The sequence below is a fragment of the Calonectris borealis genome, unplaced genomic scaffold (genome assembly GCF_964195595.1).
Source record: "Calonectris borealis unplaced genomic scaffold, bCalBor7.hap1.2 HAP1_SCAFFOLD_40, whole genome shotgun sequence".
NCBI lineage: Eukaryota > Metazoa > Chordata > Aves > Procellariiformes > Procellariidae > Calonectris > Calonectris borealis.
The window spans coordinates 1,720,880-1,746,984 of record NW_027441454.1 but is presented as its reverse complement, the minus strand read 5'-3'; the positions used below and the strand labels follow the sequence as shown (position 1 = coordinate 1,746,984).

General features: G+C 50.6%; 1 protein-coding gene and 1 pseudogene across 1 annotated transcript in view; one reads left to right on the top strand and one right to left on the bottom strand.

Moving 5' to 3' along the window:
* Window positions 1–26,105, bottom strand: part of LOC142076291 (antigen WC1.1-like) — a 186,932-nt gene that overhangs the window by 42,206 nt on the left and 118,621 nt on the right. The window lies entirely within an intron of this gene.
* On the top strand, window positions 3,984–4,940 carry LOC142076263 (olfactory receptor 14C36-like; annotated as a pseudogene).

The following is a 26,105-nucleotide window of genomic DNA, read 5'->3' as shown; positions in this document are numbered from 1 at the left end:
TTTGATGCTAGCCGCATCTATCCTCTCATTTTAGGGTAGCATTACAATACCAGGAGAGGGTGCCCGAAACAGAGGATGCACTGACAAGACAGCACTAAGCAGACATGTTTAAACTGGTGGGAGGATCGGGAGCACAGGTAGTGTTTCCCTCGATCCCTTTAGTGGCAGGGCGGAACACTGAAAGGAACAGGAAAACTCATCGGATCAACACGTGGCTCAGGGGCTGGTGCCATCGGCAGAATTTTGGCTTCTTTGACCACGGGGAGGTTTACACGGCACTGGGGCTGCTGGCGACGGACGGAGTTCAGCTGTCTCACAGGGGGAAAAGGATTCTCGCGTATGAGTTGGCCGGGCTCATCGAGAGGGCTTTAAACTAGGTTCGAAGGGGGAAGGGGGTAAAACCAGGCTCACTAGAGAAGAGCCTAGGGACCGCACGCCAATGTCGGGGGAGAAATCGGCAGCCCAGCTCAAGTGCATCTACACCAATGCAGGCAGCATGGGCGGCAAACAGGAGGAGCTGGAAGCCATTGTGCAGCGGGGCAGCTATGACTTAGTGGCCATCACGGAAACATGGTGGGATGAGTCTCACGATTGGAGTGCTGCAATGGATGGCTATAAGCTCTTCAGAAGGGACAGGTGAGGAAGGAGAGGCGGTGGGGTAGCCCTGTATGTTAGGGAATGCTTCGACTGTCTAGAGCTCGATGGTAGTGATGATGAGGTCGAGTGCTTGTGGGTAAGGATGAGGGGGAAGGCCAACAAGGCAGATGTCCTGCTGGGAGTCTGTTATAGACCACCTAGCCAGGACAAGGAGGCAGACAAAATATTCTACCAGAGGCTGGCAGAAGTCTCCCAGTCGCTAGCCCTTGTTCTCGTGGGGGACTTCAACTTTCCGGACGTCTGCTGGAAATACCACATGGCAGAGAGGAAACAGTCGAGGAGGTTCCTGGAGTGTGTGGAGGATAACTTCCTGACGCAGCTGGTAAGCGAGCCCACTAGGGGAGGTGCCTCGCTTGACCTGCTGTTCACAAACAGAGAAGGACTGGTGCGAAATGTGGTGGTCAGAGGCCGGCTTAGCGACCATGAAATGGTAGAATTCTCGATACTTGGTGAAGTAAGGAGGGGGGCCAGCAAAACCGCTCCCATGGACTTCCGGAGGGCGGACTTTGGCCTGCTCAGGACACTGGTCGAGAGGGTCCCTTGGGAGACAGTCCTGAAGGGCAAAGGGGTCCAGGAACGCTGGACATTCTTCAAGAAGGAAGTCTTAAAGGCGCAGGAGCGGGCTGTCCCCATGTGCCGCAAGAAGAACGGGCGGGGAAGGCGACCGGCCTGGCTGAACGGGGAGCTCTGGCTGGGACTCAGGAAAAAAGGAGAGTTTACCACCTTTGGAAGAAGGGGCAGGCAACTCAGGAAGAGTACAGGGATCGCGTTAGGTCGTGCAGAGAGGAAATTAGAAAGGCAAAAGCCCAGCTAGAACTCAACCTGGCCACTGTTGTGAGAGACAACAAAAAATGCTTTTACAAGTACATTAAAGACAAAAGGAGAGCCAAGGAGAATCTCCATCCTCTATTGGATGCGGGGGGGAACGTTGCCACCAAGGATGAGGATAAGGCTGAGGTACTCGATGCCTTCTTTGCCTCAGTCTTTAGTAGTCAGAGTGGTTATCCTCAGGGTACTCAGCCCCCTGAGCTGGAAGACAGGGATGGCAAGCAGGATGAACCCCCCATAATCCAAGAGGAAGAAGTTCATGACCTGCTACGCCACCTGGATGTTCACAAGTCTATGGGGCCGGATGGGATCCACCCGAGGGTACTGAGGGAGCTGGCGGAGGAGCTTGCCGAGCCGCTCTCCATCATTTACCAGCAGTCCTGGTTAACTGGGGAGGTCCCGGACGACTGGAGGCTCGCCAATGTGACGCCCATCTACAAGAGGGCCGGAAGGAGGATCCGGAGAACTACAGACCGGTCAGCCTGACCTCGGTGCTGGGGAAGATTATGGAGCGGTTCGTCTTGATGGCGCTCATGAGCCATGTGTGGGACAACCAGGGGATCAGGCCCAGCCAGCACGGGTTCATGGAAGGCAGGTCCTGCTTGACCAACCTGATCTCCTTCTATGAGCAGGTGACCTGCCTCATGGATGAGGGAAAGGCAGTGGATGTGGTCTACTTGGACTTCAGTAAGGCCTTTGACACTGTCTCCCACAGCATTCTCCTAGAGAAGCTGGCGGCTCACGGCCTAGACAGGTCCACTCTTCGCTGGGTAAAAAACTGGCTGGACGGCCGAGCCCAGAGAGTTGTGGTGAACGGAGTTAAATCCAGTTGGCGGCCAGTCACGAGCGGTGTTCCCCAGGGCTCAGTACTGGGACCGGTCCTGTTCTATGTCTTTATCAACGATCTGGACGAGGGGATCGAGTGCTCCCTCAGTAAGTTTGCAGATGACACCAAGCTGGGCGGGAGTGTTGATCTGCTGGAGGGTGGGAAGGCTCTGCAGAGGGACCTGGACAGGCTGGATCGATGGGCCGAGGCCAACTGTATGAGGTTCAACAAGGCCAAGTGCTGGGTCCTGCACTTGGGCCACAACAACCCCAGGCAACGCTACAGGCTTGGGGAAGAGTGGCTGGAAAGCTGCCTGGAGGAAAAGGATGTGGGGGTGCTGGTTGACAGCCGGCTGAACATGAGCCGGCAGTGTGCCCAGGTGGCCAAGAAGGCCAACGGCATCCTGGCCTATATCAGAACTGGTGTGGCCAGCAGGAGTAGGGAGGTGATTGTGCCCCTGTACTGGGCACTGGTGAGGCCGCACCTCGAATCCTGTGTTCAGTTCTGGGCCCCTCATGACAAGAAGGACATGGAGGTGTTGGAGCGTGTCCAGAGGAGGGCAACGAAGCTGGTGAAGGGCCTGGAGCACAAGTCTGATGGGGAGCGGCTGAGGGAACTGGGGTTGTTTAGCCTGGAGAAGAGGAGGCTGAGGGGAGACGTTATCATGCTCTACAACTACCTGAAAGGAGGTTGTAGCCAGGTGGGGGTTGGTCTCTTCTGCCAAGTAACAGCGATAGGACGAGAGGAAATGGCCTCAAGCTGCGCATTTCAAGAGTAAAGTCAAGGCAGGGGCTACCTTAAAGACGAGGACCTTTTCAGGGTCTGTGATCTCAGCTTTCTTCTAAGGAAAAGGGGAAAGCGGCTGTCAAGTTTGAATAAGTCTCCGAGACTCCTGAACTGTTACACTGAGGGATTAGCAGATCTGCCAGAAACCTCAGAAAGTGCCTTCAACCACTTCTCTACCTACAGACAGCACCGACATCGCCTTTGCTTGAGGCTTGAGGTTTTGTCTGATTTGCTCCTTAGGACCTGAAAACAGGGAGATGCCCCTGGGCAGTGCCCTGCTGCCAGAAGGTGTCTTCAGGGCAGAGCTGAGCACAGAGCGGGTGGGATGCACTGACAGGGAGGAGAGTTGGCGACAGAGAAACAGCCCCCATCAGGGACAGCTCCAGGTAGCAGGGAGCCATGCCACCCCTCTGCATCCCTCTCTGCTCGGCTGCACAGGGAAGGAGAACAGTAATGGAATTTGAAACTGGACTCTTCCACGCTCACAAAAGTCCAGTTTCTTCTTCAAGTATGTTGTTAGTGATGTCATCCTGCAGCAGAGAGTGGTGTAAGCACAGGGCACCCGTGTGGTGACCAGGAGGTCACTCGCGGGCAGAGCCGCTCTCCTGATTCTGCACTGGGGGGCACAGGGAACCCTTTTGTCCCTCAGGGCTCACCAGTGTTCAGGCTGAGAGCAATGTGGAAGATGATGATTTCTGCCCCTTCAGAGAAAGTGCCCGCACTCAGCAGCACAAACCTGAGATCACCATAAGGAGCGGAACAAAGTTACACCAAAGAAAGAGAAGTAATTGGGGGGGGGGGGGGGGGGGGAAACAAGCATAGGATTGGCTCAAAGAAGTCAATGTCTTCTCCTCTTTCAGCAGTCCCCCATGCCCAGAGTGAACAAATGTCCAACAGCAGCTCCATCACCCAGTTCCTTCTCCTGGCATTCACGGACACCCAGGAGCTGCAGCTCTTGCACTTCTGGATATTCCTGGGCATCTACCTGGCTGCCCTCCTGGGCAATGGCCTCATCATCACCGCCGTAGCCTGTGATCACCGCCTCCACACCCCCATGTACTTCTTCCTCCTCAACCTCTCCCTCCTGGGCTCCATTTCCACCACTGTTCCCAAAGCCATGACCAACTCCCTCTGGGACACCAGGGCCATTTCCTGCTCGGGATATGCTGCACAGGTCTTTTTTTTCTTTTTCAGTGCTGCAGCAGTTTTATCTTCTCACCATCATGGCCTATGACCGCTACGTTACCATCTGCAAACCCCTGCACTACGGGACCCTCCTGGGCAGCAGAGCTTGTGTCCACATGGCAGCAGCTGCCTGGGGTGGTGGTTTACTCACTCCTGTGGTACACACTGCCAATACCTTTTCAATACCACTCTGCCAAGGCAATGCCGGGGACAGTTCTTCTGTGAAATCCCCCACATCCTCAAGCTCTCCTGCTCAGATGCCTACCTCAGGGAAGTTTGGGTCATTGTGGTTAGTATCTGTGTAGAATTTGGGTGGTTTGTTTTCATCGTGCTGTCCTATGTGCAGATCTTCAGGGCTGTGCTGAGGATCCCCTCTGAGCAGGGCCAGCACAAAGTCTTCTCCACGTGCCTCCCTCACCTGGCTGTGGTCTCCCTGTTTATCAGCACTGGCACGTTTGCCTACCTGAAGCCTCCCTCCATTTCCTCCCTATCCCTGGATCTGGTGGTGGCAGTTCTGGACTCAGTGGTGCCTCCAGCTGTGAACCCTGTCATGTACAGCACGAAGAACAAGGAGCTCAAGGATGCAGTGTGGAGACTGGTGACCAGATGATTTTCAAAAGCAATAAACTGCTTTTCATCTTCTGCAAATCGCTCATAATGTAACTCCTTACAGGCCAAGCCCATCTTCTGTAGTTTTTGTTGGTTTTGGTTGTGGGGTTGGGGTTTATTTGCTTTGTTTTACTTCACATAATGTTGTCCCTAAAGAAATGTCATTATTTGTGCCATTTTTAATTACGTGTCTATCCAACTTTTGTGTTACCCCGAGTCTGTGTAAATAAGGAGCTGTGCTGTCTGTGTGTTTAAACAAAACAATGAACCCCGCAGTGTCTTGTCTGCGATCCTTCCTTCGAGACCTTCTCTGGAGCTACAGGGGCAGTGCCGGTGTGCAGAGGTGGAGGGGAAAAGAGTCCCAGCACAGCAGCACTGCCAGGGAGCACCAGCGCTTGCTCTTTCCAGAGCTGCTCACTTTCCACTTCTACTCTGTCCTTCTCAGCTCTTGCACTGGTGTAAGGCCTGAGTGCTCTGGCAGCTTGGTCACAGTCCTGCTGCGTGGTAGTCCTGTGACTGCAGGCAGGGACAGGCAATGGGCACTTCTGGGACAGAGCTGGCCTCCACAACAGCATTTCCATAAAGCAAGGTGATCTTCTCAGGGCACTGCCTGAAGGCTTAGGTCTTGTTCCAAAGCTGCTCTCAAGAGCATGCCCAAGCAAGTGGCCCGCAGATGAAAACACCAGTGAACAGCTAAACAATGTGAGTGTGCAAGGTTGGGGCATGCAGCAATGTCCTTGCACAGCCAGGCCTCCTGCGAGAGACCTGAAGGACCAGCAGAGCAGGGCATACTCTGTGCCCGTGTTCGCTGGACACCCTGGGGAAGCTGCCCCAGGGCAATCATAATGGACGAGCCCCTCAAAAGCACCATTTCCAGCACTGGCCTCTCACCCCAGCCCGGAGAGGTCCTTTGTCCCTCCACGGAGGGACACCGAATGACTAGGTCAGAAGTCCCTGTTTGCATTGTAGGGATGAGACGTAAGCATGCACATCATGTACGTGAGGTGAGATGAACCCCAGTGAGCACAAATGCCACCGGCTATTCCCAGGGGTTCCATGAAGGCCTGAGAGACAGTGCCTTGAGGTCACTTCACATTGAGAGTAACTTTCCCTGGGAAACCAGGGAAATTCCTTGAATTGAGGTCCCTGTGTCCATTCTTCATGCCTTGGGGGATCTCAGACGGGTGCAGAGCAGGGCGATACACCGCAGGGCTGAGATGTCTCCTATCCTCTGGAGGAATTCAGAGAGACACTGTGACTCCTGCAGTGCACTGCCTCTGTGTGTAAAAGGGAAAGACTCTGTCTCTGACCACCCCTGTGCACATAAGGAGTGCACAAAGCCAGCTCAGATGTGGACACCTGACAGAATCTTGACATTTCTGTGGGTTACTCCAGGAACAACCCCCACTGTCCCAGTGACATTCATCTCAGGTGCCTTGGACAGGTTCATTGCAAGTGCTCCTGTCTGCTACGTCACCCTTGCCTGGGATTCTGGATTATGCCCTCAGAAGTGCCAGAAGCAATCAGAGAGGTTCTGGGGTCCTTGGAAAAGGCAGATGTGAAACCCATCTTCAGGAAGGGCAGGAACAAGAATTGGGAGAATTACAGACTGGTCAGCCTACCTCCGTCCCTGGAAAGGTGATGGTGCACATCCTCCTGCAGCTCATGGTGAGGTGTCACGAATGAGTGGTTTAGGGGCCGCTCAAAGAATCACTGTCAAAGGTGTTAGCAGAGAGTGATTTTAATAGAAAATTATAAAAGCGCGACTTAACAGAGTTCGATAGCGAGGTTCACTCTATCACTTACTACTCGGATGAAGCACACGAAGGAAAAGAGGATGGGAAGCTGAAAAGTCCTTGACTAGGGTAAACACTACCTAGCAATAACTAAACCATCGGTCTGTTATCAACCTTATTCTCATACTAAATCCAAAACAGAGTACTATACCAGCCACTAGGAAGACAATTAACTCTATCCCAGCCAAAACCAGAACATGGTGTTAGAATTGAGCTGGAATGACTTATACAGAGGCTGAGGATGAAAAGGTTAAGGGAGACCCTCCTGTTGAGTCACGAGGTTCAGAGAAGACCCAGCTGGATCCAATCTTAGTCTCAGATTTGGACAACAGTTTATATCTAATACAAAAAAGAGTAAAGAAACCCTCCCATTGAGTCACACGATTCAGAGTAGACCCGGCTGGATCCACCTCTAGTCCCAGACTTGGTCAACGGTTTATGTCTAAAGGATGATATGTGTTTAGCAGTAGTCTAAGGTTCATTCCCAATCTTAAGATAGATCATAAGATTTAAGCAAACTATATTTGCTAGTAGGTACCTCCATCAATTCACACAGACACAAAAAATAGATAAATATACAAAGGTATACCTGTTAAAAATTCCCCTTGAGTTCAGTGAAATGCTCACGTCAAATGTCTTGGCATTTCTCAACGGGCAAAGGGTTGAGCCTCGAGGGGTGTTTCGGCCGAGCAGTGTTGCAGCCCAGGTCCCATGCCAGTCGGTGACGGTCCTCTGAATATCGCAAACTTGAGAGTTCACGAGCTCTGAGAAGCGTTCCACTCAGAGGGCGATTCTGGGCACAGCCCGCTGCCGTCCAGGAGAGCTCAGAGGGCCTCACTTGGGACCGCTGTTTATAGGGTCGCAAGATGATTGACTTCAGCCATCCGTCAAAACTCTCAGTGGTATCGTTCCACTTGAGCTATGACTCAGATAAGGGTATCAGAGGATGACAATTACCCTCGCTCTCGTCCTCCGCTTGGGCCAGGCGGCGGAAGTTTCTGGTACAATGAGTACATTCCCCAACCTCAGCTCCACAGGAGTTCCTGGTACAGTAAGGGGACGCTTCACCGCCTGACTCATTACACCAAGGCCAAGGTTTAATGGGAGTTTCTGAGATCGGGGAGCAGCCCAGGAAGGGGAGGGGAGGGGGAATGCACCACCACAGTCCTCAAACTCCTAAAACCCCCAAACAGGCACTCTCTCTAACTGGCTGAGGACAGGCACAATTCACACAGAGAGCAATCAGAGCTAAACCCTGCACTTTCCTTGGGACAGTAGCCTTGGAAAAAGTCTTTGCTGGGTTGTTTTAAAACCTGTAACTGCAAGAAAAGATCCCTGACGGGTTGACGGGAACTTCCCGGCTGTGGTAAAACCATCCGCCCTCGGTACCCCCATTTCCCAAGAGCCGGCAGCACAGCCTGGGTGTGGGGAAAGGCTCGTATCAGACCTGGGGGCCGAGAGAGGAGCACAAGCATCTGCCGAGGGAGCTGCATCCAACCAGGAGCACTCCCCACTGGCCTCTCTGACAACAAAGCCCTGGTGCATGCTCCCAGCAGGAGGGTGAAACACCTTCCAACATTTCCCTCATTCCCAGGGATCCCCGGGGCTATCAAGAGCTACTTCTCTGTGGCACCACACAGTTCAGCTACCGATGGTGTGCAGGGTCATCCATAATGACAACAATAGAACCCGTCAGCCCAGGAGTCACACGAGTATTGAGGGAGAAAGAAGGAAGAGAGTGCGTCAAGGGTGCAGAGAGGATCATGTGTGCTTGTCCAGCCTCAAGCCAGCACCTGCAGGGAGACCACTGCCATGGCCTCCGCAGAAGGACACCATCCATTCCACTTCCCACCCATCACCAAGCTCTCTTGTGTTCACACTCTCCAGTTTTAAGTCATTTTTAAGTTCTGTGTCTAACAGAAAACACCTGGGTCAGTCTGGGTGCTATCGGGAAACACCCCAGAACTCACTCTAGGTTGGCAGCACATCAACATTCAGGGATGGAGCACCAGCCACGTCCGTCGCCTTTGGGCTTCACAAAATCCAAGCCTGCTGCTGAAGCCCTTACTCACAGGAGTCGTTCCCCATTGTGGCCACCGCTCCTCTCGGGAACAGAGGGGAAGGTTCTGGATGACAAAGGATGTCAGGACGTGCTCCAGAACGAGAAGACCAGTGCAAGAAGATCCCTGTCACCTAATTGCAAAGAAATAATTCTAGCTCAATAAAATGAGTACCCACAACGAAACACAGACCAGCATCTGCCAGCAAAACTGTTTCAGTGGTGGTTTTAACTGCTGCAGAGCTGCAGGCTGACGACCTTACCATCAGTGTCGCAGGACCCCAGTTCACAGCAATTATGAAGCCCCTTTTGAACGACTCACATGCATGTCACCTTCTCTGAAGAGGACCTGCTGCTTACCTGTTGCCAGCGTTAGCAGCAGAGCCCTCTGGCTCTCCAGCCCACACTTTCCCACCTTCTATGCCCGAGTGACCAGCCTGCAGCTGCTACTTTGACGACTCTCTCTGCTGTGCTCCTTTTCTGTCTCGCTTCCCACCCTATCAGCAGGGTGGGCTTCTTGTCATTCTAGATGGAGCCCAACTTCTCAGGAGGAGGGCTGCACAGCTGTCCCCATGCTTACCTATTTTAGAATATGGAAAAGAAATTATAATCAGCAAACAGGAACTCTACTCGTAGCCCATATCTCGCTAGTCTATAGCCTACTGCTCTGAAGGCATAGACCAGTCTATACTTACATCCTGTAGCTACCTACTCTATGATCTGTCCAGAAAGCCAAATCATAATTACTTTTCATAAAGAATGCAACTGGGGAGAAAGGGGAAGAAAGAAAAGGTGGAAAAAAGGAAAAGTGTAGGCGGTGAGTCCCAGGCCCTTGGGGCCATGTCCCCCCTCCTCTGCATCGCAGTCCCTCCCAGCCCTCCCCTCCCACTTCCCTCTGTCTCATTTTTTTCACTTCCCCATACCTCTCTTCTTCTATTGCTGTGTTCTGCTCCCCGTCCTCTCTTCCCCAAGTCCCTCTTTCTCTGTCGCTCTACCTGCCCCTGTCTTTTTCTTGCTGTCCCTCTCCCCTGCTCCCTGCCCCTCTTTTTTTCTTCCTCTGTCTCTGCCCTGCAGCACATTGCTGTTGTTTTCTTCTCTTTTTGTCCTGATCTGCATCCTGCTCTGTTTTTCACAGTCTCTCTGGCCTGTTCCCTGTCCTTTGTCTCTCTGCCTGTATGTCCCACTCCCTGCCCTTGTCTTCCCCTCTCTCTCCTTCCTTCTGCTTCTCTCTCTCTCTCTGTCCTGCTCACTGCCACTGTGGTTTTCCATTCTGTATCCCACTGTCCCTGTCCTCCTTCCTGTTCATCTCTTGCAATCTCTATCCTGCCCCTAGTCCTCATTTCTCTCTCTCTCCTGCTCCCTCCCCCTCTTTCTGCCTCTCTTCCTCTTTCCCTGCTGCTTCTTTCTCCATCTCTGTCCAGATCCCCGTCCTTTTTTTTCTCTTGCTGTCCTTCTGTCCTTTTTCTCTTTTCTGTCTCTCTGTCCCATGCCCTGTCCCACCCTTTCTCACTACCTACCCCGTCCAGCTGGCTGTGCCTTCTTTCCTCTCTGTCTTGCTCTGTATTTTTGCTTTCTTCATCTCTCTGTCCCACTGCCCATCACAGTTGGCGTTGCCCTCCAATGGTGTCCTGTCCGCCATTCCTTTTTTATCTCGCAGTCATTCTGGCCTGCTCCCTGTGTCCATTTTTTAATTCCTCCATCTCGGTCCTGCAGCCTGTCACTATTTTTTTCTTCTCCCATCCCTTTCTCTTGCTCCCAGTTGCTGTTCTTGTCTTTCCTTCCCTTTGTTCTGCCGCCCATCTCTTTCTCCTTCTTGCTCCATCTCTCTGTCCTGCTCCCTGGCCCTCTAAGTCTCTCTCTGTTTCTCTGTCCCGCTCCCTGTCTCTCCCCCCCACTATTTTTCTGTCCTACTCCCTTTTCAGGTTCCCCCCCCGCCTCACTTTGTCCTGCTCCCTGTCACTGCTATTTCTCACTCCATCTCTGTCCTGCAGCCCAGTGCTGTTTTTTCCTTCCATCTCTCTGTCCCACTGCCCAGCCCAGGCTCTTTTACCTCCTTCTGTGTCCTGCTCCCCGTCCCTTAGTTTTGCCTGTCTTTCCCTTTGTCCTGCCTCCCTGTGCCTTTCTTCTCTCTCTGTATCGCCCTGTCCTGCTCCCTGTCCTTGCCTTTCCCTGACAATCCGTGTCCTACTCCCTTTCCTTGTCTTTCCCTCTCTGCCCCCCATCCTTCTTTCTACCTTTCTTTTTCTTCTCTCTCCCCCTCTGTTCCTGCTGCTTCTTTTTCCACCTCTGTCCTGCTCCTTTCCCCTTTTTTCCTCTCGCTGTCCCTCTCTCCCGCTTCCTGTCCCCATCTTTTCTGTCTTTATTTCTCTGTCCCGCTGCCTGTCCCATCGTTTCTTGTTATATCCTGCTGCCCCGTCCAGCTGGCTCTCCCTTTTATTTGTTCTCTCTTCCTCTTTCTGCTTCTCAGCCCTCTTTTCCTCTTCCCCTGTCTCTGTCCTCCAGCCCGTTGCTGGCTTTTTCCCCCCTTCTTGGTCTCCATCAGGATTTGACCCTCTCTTTATTTCTCAGTCCCTTTGTCCTGCTCCCTGTCCTTCCTTCTCTTTCTCCATCTGGACGTCCTGCTCCCTGTCCCTGTCATTCTCTATCCCCCCCTTCCTTCTTCCTCTCCTTCCCCACGCCCATCTCTGTCCTTCTGTCCTGTTCCTTGACCCTCCTTTTTCTTCCTCCATCCCTCTGCAGGGCTCCTCATCCCTATTTCTCTTGATTTCTCCAGCTCTCTAGCCTTTTCCCCATACCTTTCTTTCTCTCTCAGCTCCTCTATCTTTTCTCTCACCATATTTTTCTCTTTCTAGTCCACTGTCCTTCTCCCCGTCAACTGAAGCTGAGTGACCAGGTGTCCCTGGGCTCTGGTATTTCCTTAGCATTGCCCTAGGGAAGATCTGTGGTTTTAGGGCTAGGGATCATTTAGGAGCTGGTCTCCTTATGTAGGCAGCGGAGCTAGGCATAGTTAAAGCAGAGGTTGTTCTCAGCTGGTGCTCTGTGCGTCCTGTTGAAAGAGCAGGCTGTGGGCCTTATTTTGAAGGAAGGTTTCTTGTTCTGCACTCATTGCTCCTCGGGACGCTGCACAGAAGTGGTGGTGGGGTCTGGAGAGACAGATGGGACCTGCTGTGATTCCTAGTAAATGTGAACTTGAACGAAACCAGACTGACTGCATATGGTTTTCTTCCCAGCTCCAATTCCAATCTACTGCTCGGCGCTGATGAAGAAGAGACCCTGAGCTGCAAATTAGCAGGCAACGTCACTTACTGAGGTCACCGTGCAGTTGGTCTGTGATAAGGGATGTGTACTTGCATGACGGTGCTTTCATGAACATGCTCTGGTCTTGCCACTTCAAAGCCCTTCCGTTTTCCGTGTTGCGAAATACTGATTTAGGATCCTGCCGGCTGTGCCAATTTGTTGCGAGTGAGTGGTTTTGAGGCCACTTAAAGAATCAGTGGCAAAGGTATCAGCAAAAGGTGATTTTAATAGAAATTTGTAAAAGCGCGACTTAACAGAATTCAATGGCAAGGTTCACTCTATTACTCATTACATGGATTAAGTATACACAGGGAAAATCGTGTCAGAATTACGTTGGAATGATTTATAGAAAGACCAAGAACAAAAAGGGTAAGGAAGACCCTCCCGTTGAGTCACGAGGTTCAGAGTAGACCCCTTGCTTTCTAAACTCCTTCTCAGAGAGGAGTCCAGGTGCGGCTGGATCTACCCCTAGTCTCAGACTTGGGCAACGGTTTATGCCTAAGGGGTTCTATGTGTTTAGCAGCAATTTAAAGTGTCCAGCAGCAATCTAAAGTTCATTTACAGTTTTAAGGTAGATCATAAGATTTTGACAGCACTTAATCATTGCCTAATTTAACAGTTACAAAGCAAGTTAATCAAGTTTACTGCAATTACTAAATTACAGATTATGCGTATTGTTAGTTGTCTAAATCAATACACACACACACACAATATAGATCTATTCACACGCAGGGGCCCATAGCTAGGTAAATTCATGAAAGACAAAGGCTTATAGCTAGATAAAGATACCGGTTAAAAATCCCCCTCGAGTCTGTGAAATACTCACATTAAATGCCTGGGCATTTCTCAGTGGGCGAAGGGGTGAGCCCCAAGGAGTGTCTCGGCCGAGGAGTGTTTCAGCCCAGGTTCCAGTCGTCCTCTGAATATCACAAGTTTGTGATGTTTGTGAACTCTGAGAGGCGTCCCATTCAGGGGGAGGCTCTAGGCGCAGCCCGCTGCGGTCCAGGAGAACTCAAAGGGTCTCGCTTGGGACCGCTGTTCATAGGTTTGCAAGACGATTGGCTTTAGTCACCAGTAAATTTCCATCTTGGCCACTATCCGAGATGGTCCGGGGTAGTAATTATGGTATTGTTCCACGGTAACCATGGTATTGTTCCACTTGAGCTATGACCCAGGTAGGGAACGCTTCAGGGCTGTCAGAGATGACGAATTATCCCCTGCTCTTGTTCCCTACCTTGATCAGGTAGCTGGTGTTCCTGGTGCCATCAGTGTCGCTCCCCACCTTAGCCATGCAAGAGTGCCTGCTACGGTCAAGGGACGCTCAGCTGCCCAACTCGTTACACAATGGCTAAGGCCTAACAGGAGTTCCTGAGATCCTAGAGTGGCCCAGGGAAGGGGGGAAATGCACCAGCACATTCTGGAAATTTTAAGATGGCATTTCTTATTCTGGGGTTCAGGCTGGAGTTGGACTTAATGTTGAACAGCCGATATAATGGACTCCGTAAAAGGTGAGAGAGAACCCTGCTTTTTTGTTGTTGTTTTCTAATGCTCTCTGAAATTTGGTAAGCAAAGGGAAGAGTGATTGAAAGAGTCTGTTCTTTGAGAGTGACATATTCCTGTAGCCTGCCTGTCTTTGTACGGTGAAGGGTTCCTACCTGCAGTACGATTTTGCTGAGCTGTGAGGCTGTATTGGCATAGCGGAGGTAAGAAGTGTCGTCTTTAAAGGTAATGAAGTTGTAGCAAAACTAGTGGGAAAAGCTAGTTTCTTCCTAGAATGCTGCCTCACAAAAGTAGTAGCGAGTAAAGGCACTTGCAGTTGGCTTTTTTATGCAGTGTTCATCCAGAGCTTTGGGTATTGATTGATTTCTGGGAGGCAAGGCAGCAGGGAGGAAAGAAAACTGGGGCTTCTTCACTGTAGGCAGGGTTCGAGCCTTTGCTCTAGAACAGGTCTTTACTACAGTTTACAAACATAGAAAATGAGCTGTCTGTAAGGAAAGTTTCAGTAGAAGTAAGGCTAGATTTGCTGAGTTTGGTCCTCTATACCTGTTGCAACTAAGAGATGACTTGGCAGTGTTTACATCTCAGGTGCACGCTGGTGTGTTAATGCAGGCCGTTGAGGTCTTTTCAGGGGTACTTCTGGTCTGCAGGTCATGTGCGTGGGTGACACAAAGTCCCAGGATGAGCCAGCTCCTGCCGACAGTTTTAACTCAGAGGATGTGACAGAGTGGAAACCATCTTTGTGGTGGACCCCTGTCGTGGTTTAACCCCAGTCGGCAACTAAACACCACACAGCCGCTCGCTCCCCCTCCACCCGCCGGTGGGATGGGGGAGAGACTCAGAAGAGCAAAAGTAAGAAAACTCATGGGTTGAGATAAGAACAGTTTAACACTTGAAATAAAAGATGATAATAATAATAACAACAACAACAACAACAACAACAACAACAACAACAACAACAACAACTACTTGTAATGAAAAGTAAAACAACGAGAGAGAAAGGGAGAGAGAGCGAGCATCCAAACTTGGGGCAAAAAACCACAAGTGATGCAACAGGTCACCGCCCGCTGACTGATGCCCAGCCAGTCCCTGAGCAGCAATCGTTACTCCCTGGCCAACTCTGCCCTGTTTATATACTGAGCAAGACATCATATGGTATGGAATATTCCGTTGGCCAGTTTAGGTCAACTATCCTGGCTATGCTCCCTCCCAGCTTCTTGTGCACCTGGCAGAGCACGGGAAGCTGAAAAGTCCTTGACTCATGGCAAGCGCTACTCAACAACAACTAAAACATCAGTGTGTTATCAACATCATTCTCATGCTAAATCCAAACCACAGCAATATGCCAGCTACTAGGAGGAAAATTACCTCTATCCCAGCCGAAACCAGGACAACCCCAAACGTCAAAGGTGTGGATATGTTGCTGATGTCCCTCTGGCCCGGAGATGTGGGGAGTTTTGCTAACAGTCCGGTAAGGATTCTGTTTTCTGCTGGAATGGGTTTCCAGATGGATGTAACAAAGGATTGCCTTTCTGCTTGCTCTGGCTATCTGCAGAAGGGTCTTCCTGTTCGTTTGGATTTACCAATGTGAGGGCTTTGGAGGAGAACTGGTGAAACCAGCTTTCTTTCTATGGAGATCACTAGCATTTGTGTAGAAAAGTGGAGGTTCAGTCAGTAAAGCTTGTAGCGTAGTGCTGTGCTCAGACCGTGGAGCTACTGTTCATTTGGGCTCATTATTTTCTCAACTAAGTCTTTCCAAGTCTTACAGGCTTGAGCCGCTTGGGATCGTGACGCTGTAGTTGGAGCGCTCAAGTGGAAATGTTCGGTTTGCCATCGCAAATCATCCAAGTCCAGGCTCCCCCCAGGCCCTTCCCTCTGCAGCCCAGGTGAGAGCAGTGTTGGGAACTGCCCCATCTTACCAGAGGAGCAGAAACAAGAACCAAAGTCGTTGCTGCCTCCTTTCCTACTCACCTGCACTGCACAGTCTTCCCCAAGCTTGGAAAAAAGGCTCCTCCTCCAGCTACGGTAGGACTTCTTCACTGACCAACCCATGGGGTTTGGGGGTTCCCTTCACCTGTCCTGGCCTTGACTTATGGGGTTATGGGGTGCCCTGGCCCAGTCCTGGCCCTTTCCCCTGGAGACTGGAGATTCCCTTCTGCTGCCGACATTTACTGGATTTTAGGGTGAACTACCATGAACATCAGGGTTTGTGGTGGCTTTCCTCTCTCCTGGCATAGAACTGCAGAGTCTGGGGATGCCTGCCCCTGTCCTAGTCCTGACCCATGGGGTTTGGGGTTCTCTGCCTCTGCTCTTGCCATATGCAACTTCTTTCGGGAGTGGCCTATCCCTATCCTGCAGCTGACCCATGGGGCTTGGGGTGCCCTGTCCCTGTCTGGTGCATGACCTGTGCAGTTTCGGGATGTCCTGCCTGTGACCTGGCCCTAACCCATGGAGTTTGGTGTGCCCTGTCCCTGTCTGGTCCATGACCTGTGGGGTTTGGGGGTGTCCTGCTCATCTTCTGACCCTGACCCACGGGGTTTGGGATGCCCTGTCTCTGTCTGGTGCATGACCTGTGCGGTTTCGGGGTGCCCTGTCCCCATCTTGGCTCTTACCCATGGGGTTTGGGGTGCCCTGTCCCTGTCTGGTGCATGACCTGTGGGGTTTGGGGATGTCCTGGCAGTGTCCTGGACCCAGACCCATGGTGTTTAGGGCGTTCTGTCCCTGTCTCATTCATGACCTGTGAGGTTAGGAGGTGTCCTGTCTCAATCCTGGCCGTGACCACAGGGTTGAGGGTGCCCTGTCCCTGTCTGGTCCATGACCAGTGCAGTATGGGGCTGTCCTCCCCGTGTCCTGGCGCTGATCCATGGGGTTTGGTTAGACTGTCCTTGTCTGGTCCATGATTTGTGGACTTTGGCGGTCTCCTAACTGTATCTTGGCCCTGACCCATGGGATTGGGAGTGCCCTGTCTCTTTCTGGTCCATAACCTGTGAGGTATGGGTGTGCTCTCTCCCTGTCCTGGCCCTGACCCAAGGGGTTTGGGGTGCCCTTTCTGTGTCCTTGACCTGTGGGGTTAGGGGGGCTCCTTTCCCCATCCTGGTCCTGATGCCCGAGTTTGGGGTGTCTTGTCCATGTCTCATCCATGACTTGTGGGTGTTGCACATGTCCTGCCCGTGACGAGGCCCTGACCAACAGGATTTGGGGTGCCCTGTCCCTGTTTGGTCCGTGACTAGTGTGGTTGGGAGGTGTCTTGTCCCCATCTTGGCCCTGACCCATAGGGTTTGAGGTGCCCTGTCCGTGTCTGGTCCATGACCTGTGGGGTTTGGGGGTATCCTGTCCCCATCCTGGTCCTGACCCATGGGGTGTGGGGTGCCCTGTCCATCTCTGGTCCACGACCTCCGCACTTCGGAGGTGTCCTGTCCCCATACTAACCCTGATCCACAAGGATTAAGGAGTCCAGTCCCTGTCTAGTCCATGACCTGTGGGGTTTTGGGCTTGCCAGCCCATGTCCTGGCCCTGAGCCATGGTTTGTGGTGCCCTTTCTCTGTGTGGACCATGACCTGTGGGCTTTGAGAGTGTCCTGCTAGTGTCCTAGCTGTGACACACGTGTTTTGGGGTGTCCTGTCCCTGTCTAGTCCATGACCTGTGGGGGGTTGGGGGTGTCCTGGATGTGTCATGCACATGTCCAAGGCCTGTCCCACAGGGTTTGGGGTGGCCCATCCCTGTCTGGTCCATGACCTGTGGGTTTTGGGCTTGTCCAGCCCATGTCCTGACCCTGACCCACGGGGTTTGGGGTGCCCTGTCTCTGTGTGGTCCATGACCTGTGGCGTTTGGAGGTGTCCTGCAAGTGTCCTGGCCCTGAGCCACAGGGTTTGGGGTGCCCTGATCCTTTCTGGTCCATGCCCTGTGGGGTTTGCAGATACCCTGCCAGTGTCCCTCCGCTGAGCCATGGGGTTTGGGCTGCCAAGTCCCTGTCTGGTTCATGACATGTGCAGCCCATGTCGTAGCTCTGACACATGGGGTTTAGGATGCCCTTTCTTTGTCTGGTCCATGACCTGTGGGGTTTGGGAGCGTCCTGGCAGTGTCCTAGCTGGGACGCACATGTTTTGGGCTGTCCTGTCCCTGTCGAGACCATGACCTGTGGGGTTTGGGAGCGTCCTGGCAGTGTCCTAGCTGGGACGCACATGTTTTGGGCTGTCCTGTCCCTGTCGAGACCATGACCTGTGGGGTTTGGGGTGTCCTGCACGTGTCTTGGCCCTGAGCCATAGAGTTTGGAGTGCCCTGTCCCTTTCTGTTCCATGGCCTGTGGGGTTTGGGAGTGTCTTGCCAGTGTCGTTGTGCTGAGCCATAGGTTTTTGGGTGTCCTGTCCCCTTCTGTTCCATGACCTGTGGGGTTTGAGGATGTCCTGCACGTGTCTTGGTCCTTACGCACGGTGTTAGGGGTGACCCGTTCCTGCCTGGCCCATAACTTGTGCGGTTTGGGGATGTCCTGCCCATTTCTTGGTTTGGGGTTTCCTGTCCCTTTCTCGTCCATGACCTGTTAATTTCAGGCATCCTGGCCCTGACCCCTGGTTTTTGGGTGCCCTGTCCCTGTGCCGTCCATGACCTTTGGGATTTACAATGCCCTGTCCACTTCTGGTCCATAACCCACAGGGTTTGGGGTGCCCTGTCCAGTCCATGACCTGGGCGGTCTCAGGGTTTCCTGCCCATGATCTGGCACTGACCCACAGGTTTAGGGTACCCTGTCTGTGTCTGGTGCATGACCTGTGGGGATTGGAGGTGTTGTGTCTCATCCGGACCATGACTCATGTTTTTTGGACTTCCCTGTCCCTGTCTGGTCCATGACCTGTGGGACTTGGGGTGTCTAGCCCATGTCCTGCCCTAACCCACAGGTTTTGGGGTTCCCTGTCCCTCTCTGGTCCATGACCTGTGGGGTTTGGGCTTGTCCAGCCCATGTCCTGGCTCTGACCCATGGGGTTTGGGGTTCCCTGTCCCTTTCTGTTCCATAACCTCTGGGGTTTGGGAGTGTCCTGCACGTGATTGGCCCTGATCCACAGGTTTTGGGGTGCCCTGTCCCTGTCTGGTTCATGACTGTGGTGTGTTCATTTCTCCTGTCCCCATCGTGGCCCTTACGCACGGGGTTTGGGGTTCCAGGTCCCTGTCTCATCCATGACCTTTGGGGTTTGGGGATGTCCTGCCCATGTCCTGGCCTAAGCCACAGGGTTTTGGGTCCACTGTCCCTCTCTGGTCCATGGTCTGTGGGTTTTGGGCTTGTCCAGCCCATGTCGTGGCTCTGACCCATAGGGTTTGGGGTGCCCTTTCTCTGTCTGGTCCATGACCTGTGGGGTTTGAGAGTGTCCTGCTAGTGTTCTAGCTGATACCCACGTGAGTTGGGGTGTCCTGTCCCTGTCTGGTCCATGACCTGTGGGTTTCGGAGGTGTCCTGCACGTGTCTTGGCCCCAAGCCTCGGGGTTTGGGGTGCCCTGTCCCTTCTGGTCCATGGACTGTGGGGTTTGGGGATAGCCTGCCAGTGTCCTTGCGCTGATCCATGTTGTTTGGGGTGCCCTGTCCCTGTCTTGTTCATGACCTGTGGTGTATGGAGGTCTCCTGTCCCCATCGTCGCCCTTATGCACAAGGTTTGCGGTGCCCTGTCCCTGTCTGGTCCATGACCTGTGATGTTTGGGGTTGTTCTGCCCATATCCTTGCCCTGACCCACGGGGTTTGTGGTTCCAGGTGCCTGTCTGGTCCATGACCTGTGGGGTTTGGAGGTGTTGTGTGCTATCCGGACCGTGACCCATGGGTTTTGGGGTTCCCTGTCCCTGTCTGCTCCATGACCCATTGGCTTTGTGCTTGTCCAGCCCATGTTGTGGCTCTGACCCATGGGATTTGGCTTTCCTTGTCCCTTTTTGTTCCATTAACGTTGCCACCAAGGATGAGGAAAAGGCTGAGGTACTCAACGCCTTCTTTGCCTCAGTCTTTAGTAGTCAGAGTGGTTATCCTCAGGGTACTCAGCCCCCTGAGCTGGAAGACAGGGACGACGAGCAGGATAAACCCCCCATAATTCAAGAGGATGAAGTTAATGACCTGCTACGCCACCTGGACGTTCACAAGTCTATGGGGCCGGATGGGATCCACCCGAGGGTACTGAGGGAGCTGGCGGAGGAGCTTGCCGAGCCGCTCTCCATCATTTACCAGCAGTCCTGGTTAACTGGGGACGTCCCGGACGACTGGAGGCTCGCCAATGTGACTCCCATCTACAAGAAGGGCCGGAGGGAGGATCTGGGGAACTACAGACCAGTCAGCCTGACCTCGGTTCCGGGGAAGATCATGGAGCGGTTGGTTTTGAGGGTGCTCACGAGCCATGTCCGGGACAACCAGGGGATCAGGCCCAGCCAGCACAGTTTCATGGAAGGCAGGTCCTGCTTGACCAACCTGATCTCCTTCTATGACCAGGTGACCCGCCTAATGGATGAGGGAAAGGCAGTGGATGTGGTCTACTTGGACTTCAGTAAGGCCTTTGACACTGTCTCCCACAGCATTCTCCTAGAGAAGCTGGCGGCTCACGGCCTAGACAGGTCCACTCTTCGCTGGGTAAAAAACTGGCTGGATGGCCGAGCCCAGAGAGTTGTGGTCAACGGAGTTAAATCCAGTTGGCGGACGGTCACGAGCGGTGTTCCCCAGGGCTCAGTACTGGGGCCGGTCCTGTTCAATATCTTTATCAATGATCTGGACGAGGGGATCGAGTGCTCCCTCAGTAAGTTTGCAGACGACACCAAGTTGGGCAGGAGTGTTGATCTGCTCGAGGGTAGGAAGGCTCTGCAGAGGGACCTGGACAGGCTGGATCGATGGGCCGAGGCCAATGTATGAGGTTCAACAAGGCCAAGTGCCAGGTCCTGCCCTTCAGCCACAACAACCCCAGGCAACGCTACAGGCTTGGGGAAGAGTGGCTGGAAAGTTGCCCAGAGGAAAAGGACCTGGGGGTGCTGGTCGACAGCCAGCTGAACATGAGCCGGCAGTGTGCTCAGGTGGCCAAGAAGGCCAACGGCATCCTGGCCTGTATCAGGAATAGTGTGGCCAGCAGGACTAGGGAGGTGATTGTGCCCCTGTACTGGGCACTGGAGAGGCCGCACCTCGAATCCTGTGTTCAGTTTTGGGCCCCTCACTCCAAGAAGGACATGGAGGTGCTGGAGCGTGTCCAGAGGAGGGCAACGAAGCTGGTGAAGGGCCTGGAGCACAAGTCTGATGAGGAGCGGCTGAGGGAACTGGGGTTGTTCAGTCTGGAGAAGAGGAGGCTGAGGGGAGACCTCATCGCGCTCTACAACTACCTGAAAGGAGGTTGTAGCGAGGTGGGTGTTGGTCTCTTCTGCCAAGTAACAAGTGACAGGAGAGAGGAAATGGCCTCAAGTGGCGGCAAGGGAGGTTTAGATTGGACATAGGAGATGGGATAGGAGAAATTTCTTAACTGAAAGAGTGGTCAGGCCTTGGAACAGGCTGCCCAGGGAAGTGGTTGAGTCACCATCCCTGGAAGTATTTAAAAGACGTGTAGATGAGGCCCTTAGGGACATGGTTTAGTGGACATGGTGTGTTGGGTTGACGGTTGGACACGACGATCTTAGAGGTCTTTTCCAGCCTGTATGATTCTATGATTCTAAATTAACCCCTCAAACAAGGCCATGTTTATAAGCACAACGCTGTGGTGTCCGGAATTACTAGAGAGTGCCTGAAAGCACTGCAACAGCTACTGCAGGAATACACCCAAAGTTTACATGCAGAGCCACATAAATTCAGGGTTTTTTCCTTGCAGATGCTTCATGGGTACCAGGATGCTGCTGTGCTGTTTGTTCGAGACACAGTGTAACTCATCCGTCTACTTGATTTATTGAGAACCAACATTAGAAAGACATGGCAAAACCACAAGCTAATAATATCTACTAATTGTGGTGGAGAGGCCTATCTTTAAGAAGGCTGGACCATTCAAAACAATGCTAATGTAGCTGATACAGAACTGGACTGTATGAATACATAAATGACAGCAATAATCCTCTAGGTAGGATTGCATTTGAATAGCTGTAAGTTTAATCAATACACCTAATTCTCTGTCCTCTGTAAATCTTAGGAATACAGAATTAAAACCTGGAGCACAGATATCAGCTTAGGGTAAAAACAGACTTAGAAAGATAACTACTAACATTTGGTAATGTGCTAAACTGCTTACTGAGTTTCAAGTTTGGAAAGGATTAACAATTCCTTCATCGTACTCGCATAAAAGGCCATACGCTTTAGGATATTGTTCTTCTTCTCTTGCCTGAAATGGACATTGTCTTTAGGAAACTAATAGGAATCACTTACGAACGGAACTTTTTGTTTGCGTGGTTCGCCAACTGTCGTGGTTTAACCTGGCAGGCAGCCAAATACCACGCAGCCACTCGTTCACTCTCCCCCCCACAGTGGGACGGGGAAAGAATCGGAAGGGTGAGAGTGAGGAAACAAACTCGTGGGTTGAGATAAAGATAGTTTAATAGAGCAGAAAAGAGAAAATAATAATAACAATAATAAATAATATATACAAAATGAGTGATGCACAATGCAATTGCTCACCACCCACGCTGACCGATAACCAAGCAGCGATCGCTACTTCCTGGATCACGCCTACCATTCATATACTGAGCATGACGTCACATGGTATGGAATACCCTGTTGGCCAGCTGGGCTGGCTGTCCTGGCTGTGCTCCCTCCCAAGGCTTGGGTTTTTTTTTTTTAAGCTGAATGTCTAGCAGGGTACTTCGCAACAACGGAAAACATCAGTGTGTTATCAACATTCTTCTCATACTAAATCCAAAACACAGCACTAGGAAGAAATTTAACTCTATCCCAGCCGAACCCAGGACACTTGGTCTTTCCTCTATAGCTAGTACGCAAAAAAACCAGATTTGGGGAGTAAGAATACCTGCCATATCCCCCCCAACTGCAAGAAATAGTCAAACGCTGAGAATCAGACTCTTCTGAGATGGGAACAAGTTATGCGTTTATGCTACAATGCGTATCTGTCTTTACTATAAAAGCAATAAAAGCAAACACATATAATAAGGAATCTCCGCACATAGAGGAAACGGATCTAGAATTTGGGTCTCAGAACAATCAACCCCAAGAACAAACCCAACAGAATAATTTTAAAAGTTGCCATGGTTGGAGTTCAAACTTCATGTCCCAGCAGGCCTAAAAATGTAAGTCCGCTTTGGGACAGATACATTAAAATCTACCCCATGCCAACAAAAATTAACAGCAGCTTTAACAAGAAAGAACGCCTCTGTAAACTAATATCCATAAAAAAAGTTGACACACTGAAACCCCTAACAAAGAATACAATGCTTTATGGATACTTACATAACATCGGTTTTGCCGGTAGCTTTAACTCCTCCAACAGGGATTCTTCTAACAATGACCGATGAGTTCTCAGGAATCGGGGCATTCTCATCTGTGTATTCTGAAAACAACATACAATTCATAAGAATGTATATTCATATGTAATTACATAGCACTTCAGAGAATCCCTTTACAGATATAAAAGCAAAATTTTATATGTATCATCACGCTTTTATCGTCTCAACACACTAACAGTATATTTCAAGAAATCTTTGGGTTTGAGAATCAAACACAAGCAGCAAAATCTTTTTCATTTTTTTAAAACAGTTTGAATGCCAACAGCAAAATGGACTCAAAGGTCACTAAAGGAGAGTCTGCTAATGCACGAGGTTCTTTCCTGACCTCGCTTAAAGTTGCTTTTGCTTCCGTTAGGCTACAAAACCGATAGATCTTTGGAGAAAAACAAACCACAGCAAAGTCTCACCTGCCTAAACCAGATTCTAAAGTCTGACTAGCTTGCCCTGCAACCAAACAGGCACTTAGCTAAAGCACGAGAACTCTGCGCCATTGCTTTCATAGCTGTTAACTAAAAACCAGTCACCTGTGCTGCCAGTGCTCAAGCCTGACAGAACACAGAAGAGAGCCTGCCGCCTCTGCCTGTTTCTTGGAGCTTAATCCATCAACAACCACACTTCTCAGCTGCTCAGGGCTTTACGTTTGAATGGAAACAGAACTGGCAGTGCTAGAATTTGGATCACAGACATTTTGGGGTTTTTTTGAGCTTGCTTTCACAAGTAGGGCAGAATTGGCTCAAACTCAAGTGGTATCTCCCCTCTTAAGCTAATCATCTAGTTTGAATTAACCAAAGGGACATGAATTCGTTCGATTCTCTTTTTGCAGAGCAGAGAGGCCCAAATGAAATTACTTAGGAAGACAGCCTTGAAAAGCCTTTCAGGAACAGCGTGTGCCTGAAGCTCTCCATGCTTTGCCTTGGCTTGCACCCTGTTAGTCTTCTGAAGCGGAGGAAAGCCTTCTGACCTTCTACATAAGGCCCAAACAAAAAAAACAACTACCTGAGACACTTGGACTGAGTAAGCTTAAAATGCAAAGATCTCTCCATGAGAATGTTTTTTCTATTGTACTTACACAAGCTGGATAGGACTGAATATTTTAAAGCACTATCAGCAGGCATCCCCTGTAATCTGCCTACAGTTTTAAATATTCAAAGCCCTTACCTTTGCAGAGCGAACCATAACAATGGTCTGAAAACCAAAGATGCTGATACCTCCTCAAGCCCTGTCAGGGTGGTTTTGCCCAGTGATCACACACAAAATAGGAATATTTCACCATTTATGCTCCATTTTTCAGTATATTATTCCTACGGGCAGGAATCTTTCTTAGACCAAAACATACCTACCAGAAGATATTATTTCAACCATGAAATGAAAATTTTACTTCGATTTCCAGATGACAGAATGCTTCTTCAGAAAACTGAGAAATCATTTTGCTGAAACTCACTCCTGCTCTTCCCCCCTAGGAACAGCGAGCTTCCTCTGGACTTCAGAGCAGTTTCAAACTGTAGGAGAAAGGACTACCAATGATGAGAACAGAAGCTTTTACAGAAGTCATATCCTGAAACCGACCCCTAGAGCTCTTCTCAAAAGGGAAATCTCACCACTGCACCGCCACCTGCCAAGAAAGCCTCACTGGGACTTTTTGATGGAGAAGGAGCTCACCCAGTGCTGAGGCCCAGACAAACAACGGGGAGATCCCGCCAGCTGCAGCTCTAGAAGCCCACAGCAGCTGTTCCTACCTGCTGAACGGAGTCACACAGAGTATTCCTTCTGGTCCAGATCACAAACCACTGGATTGAGGCCAGTTCAGAGGCCCATTGTTGTGTTTTTTTTTTTTTTTGTATTTTGCCTGATAAGCAGAAGAGCGCATTCTCCAAGTGTTTGGGGTCAGAATGTTACAGGGCAGGAAAGAGCACTCAAGGAACCGGAGGTCTGGAGTTCACGGTTCTTCCACAATATTGCGCATTTATTATAAAAGAGAGGTCAAGAAATTCAGATCAAATTAAAAGGAGGCAAGTTTAAATGCATCATTCTTGATTATAGGCTTTTTGAAGGGAATTCTGCCTTTGTAGAACATGCCTCTATAGCAAGCATGGGAGAGGACACACTCCCCCTCCCCCGCCTTTTCAAATAGGTCCCATTTTGCCTTCCCAGCATCTTAGAAAGAGTCCACCATATAATGTTTTTCCACTGATATTCAAAATCCTGTTTACTTTTAGCTTATATTAGCATTGCTTCTATTACCAGATTTCCATTATGAAAAGTAACAGTTTCTGAACTGTAAAAGGTTAAAGTACTCGAAAAAATCTGAACAAGTAGGCCATCTTCACTCAAGGTTCACTTTGTTCTTTCCGAGATCATTTCAACATTTAGTCAGGACTCCCGCACAGACCAAGTTATAAAAAACCAATACTTTATGTCCACATGTAAGAATTCCAAACATCCCATTTAGGCAGAATATCCGGGTCTAGTTTTTTCCTTTATCTTCTGAAGGTGAGTTTAAGCATCTACATCTGATTAATAAAAAATGAAATTCACGGTTATGCATATAAACCAAAAATACGGCATACATATGTATTACACTGAAATGTGTTCTCTAGCTTTGCTCTGTAAACCACTGGGGGATTTTTGCCTTTTCACATGGAAAACCACCCTTACGAAAGCTTCAGTAAGCACCTGTGTCACTAATATACCAAGTTCAAAACTTTATACTCATTTTACAAAGGTCAAAGTGCAACACAACCTACCTAGAGGAGGATCTTGTCACTGTTAAACAAGAGTGATGCTCTTTAAAGTACGAAAGATACTCCTTCTCTAACTTCACCGTTAGGCAACACCACATTTCTCAGAACCCAGTGAAGCAGATGCTTTTTATTCACTGGATTCCGATTACGTATGAAAACAAAGCAACACACTTTGTAAAACTGGTATTATGTGTATTAGAGTAACACTTTATGGGTAACATATTTATGAGCATAATTTTTTCTTCTAAAACTTTGCTTTCTGTTCCTCACCTGCTATAACAGAATCCACGTGTTTGGCCTATTTCAAAACATTTTTTCTTCTGGTGATGACAATTGGGCTCCATCACAGTTTATTACCATCCAACATTCTGGTTTCAAGGCTCTGTT